The sequence below is a fragment of the Etheostoma spectabile genome, chromosome 8, assembly GCF_008692095.1.
Source record: "Etheostoma spectabile isolate EspeVRDwgs_2016 chromosome 8, UIUC_Espe_1.0, whole genome shotgun sequence".
NCBI lineage: Eukaryota > Metazoa > Chordata > Actinopteri > Perciformes > Percidae > Etheostoma > Etheostoma spectabile.
In genome coordinates this window covers 14,947,968-14,950,327 of record NC_045740.1, presented here as the reverse complement: position 1 = coordinate 14,950,327, position 2,360 = coordinate 14,947,968, and the positions used below count along the sequence as shown (strand labels likewise).

General features: G+C 42.0%; 1 protein-coding gene across 5 annotated transcripts in view; it reads right to left on the bottom strand.

Annotated features, from left to right (window-relative positions):
- Positions 1 to 2,360, bottom strand: part of LOC116693602 (pleckstrin homology domain-containing family A member 7) — a 140,853-nt gene that overhangs the window by 36,817 nt on the left and 101,676 nt on the right. The gene's annotated exons all lie outside the window — the stretch shown is intronic.

Here is a 2,360-nt window from a genome sequence, read left to right as displayed (position 1 = left end):
GAGAGAGAGAGAGAGAGAGAGAGGGAGGAAGAGAGTGATCATTTGTCCTCGTTCACTGGCTCGCTGGGCCTGCCACGGCTGCTTTACTGTCGCTTCGTCTTTTATGTTCCCTGGCTGAAAATGGTGCCGTTTGAAGAGTAGAGGAGATCCAGAAGGGATGAAATCACCACAAACACAGATACATGCATCTCCTTTGTAACCCTGTGTGTGGGCATGGGAAGGAGTAAATGGCATCCTGTGATAGTGTGCGCCTGTGTGTGCGTAGTTTTTTTTTGTTGTGTGTACAAATATGTGTACATTTATGTTCCCCTGTCTGCACTTAAAAGTTGTTGTTTTTTTCAAATTAAAACATAATTGCACTGAACAAATAGCATGATGTGCATATGAGCGTCTGTGCCTGTGTGTTTTGTTGAGTATGTGCCTCTGTGTGTGGTCATTAAAGTGTAATTGCTTTGCAGTAACATCACTCACTGCTTGTCTTGTACTGGGGCCAAGTGTTTTCCAGTGGGACGATGCCAACTACAGATATTTTAAGTATAACTTCAAATAATCAGAGTCTCCAGGAATAGCCTGTCTGTGATCAACAGCAGGTGCTCTATATTGCCAGAGCAAAAGGCATAAATCAAGAAGACAAAAAATGAAAGTAGGCTACTAGAGGAAATGTTGCAGTACAATACAGGCTGAAGCTGGAACTCATCCCTGTAAGGAATACAGAGACACAAACATCTCTAGAGTAAATTAGCTAAAAAACTAACACTATTCTATTTAAGACAGTATTTCAATAAAGGTGTTCATACAGGTTGTTTAAAGAACTAGCCTTTTACTTTTAATGCAATGAAGTGTAGCTCAATTTAGAGTTTGACACTAGGTGATAATCAATTATCAATTCATTTGAGAGAAAATTAATCTGCAACTAATTTGTTAATCAGTTGATTGGCTTTGAGAAGTTGGGATGGGGATTTTTTTCTCTATTTTCTGACATTTTATAGAACAGTTAATTAATGTGTTGATTAATCTGATGATGAAAATAACTGTTAGTTGCGGCCCATGCTCAATTAATGGAGCACCCTTTTACATTATAATGTACATTCATTTGCTGTTTGTTTTTAGTGTTTGTAAAACAGTAATGCTACTGAGTGGATTATCCTGGTGAAATAAATGAAAGGAAAAGTTTTGCATTCATACATTTACATTGTACATTCACCGAGTGTGAAGCGGCTGGGATGAGGATCAAGGCTCTCGGCAAAGCTCTCGATCTACCGGGCAATTTTCGTTCCTACCCTCACCTATGGTCATGAAGGGCTGGGTCATGACGAAAGAACGAGATCCAGGGTACAAGCGGCGAAATGGTTTCCTCAGGAGGGTGGCTGGCGTCTCCCTTAGAGATAGGGTGAGAAGCACAGTCATCCGAGAGGAGTCGGAGTAGAGGCCGCTGCTCCTTCGCGTCGAAAGGAGCCAGTTGAGGTGGTTCGGGATCTGGTAAGGATGCCTCCTGGCGGCCTCCCTAGGGAGGTGTTCCAGCACGTCCAGCTGGGAGAGGCCTCGGGGAAGACAGGACTAGGTGGAGAGATTATTCTCCAACCTGGCCTGGGAACGCCTCGGGATCCCCAGTCGGAGCTGGTTGATGTAGCTCGGAAAGGGAAGTTTGGGGTCCCCTACTGGAGCTGCTGCCCCCGCGACCCAATACCGGATAAGCGGATGAAGATGGATGGATGGATGGACATTTACATTGGCGGATGGAGAATCGATACAGCATAGTATTGCAATATTTCCCTTGGCAATACTGCATTGATACAGAAGCGCCAAGTATTGACCTATTATTATATATGTGATATATGTTGGTCGGTTTGTCTGCTTGACAATCCCATTTTGCAGCCTAAAAAGAGAAATGTATTATGTATGGATTAAACACAGTTTCCTTTTGAGGACATCATGTGAAATCTGGAAAGATTTGTAGTTGGAAAAAAGGTAATGAATTGCAATATATCGCAGAATATTACAATATGTTTAAAGTGCCCATATTATGCTCATTTTCAGGTTCAGAATTGTATTTTGAGGTTGTACCAGAGTAGGTTTACATGGTTTCATTTACAAAAAAAACATTTTTGTTGTACCGCACATCGCTGCAGATCAAGTTTTAGTGTTTAGGGATCTGTTTTAGCTACAGAGTGAGACATCTCACTTCTAAAATATCTTTGTTGGATGTTGCACATTAGCAGTAGCTAGGTAATGATAACAACAGCTAGCTACTGTTTCTCCAACTTTGGTCAATGGAGATTTTTTCTGAACGAGGGCGCACTTGTGGAATACCTGCAGAACAGGGACATGGAAGTACTTCTTTTGGAGATTATGGGGAACTA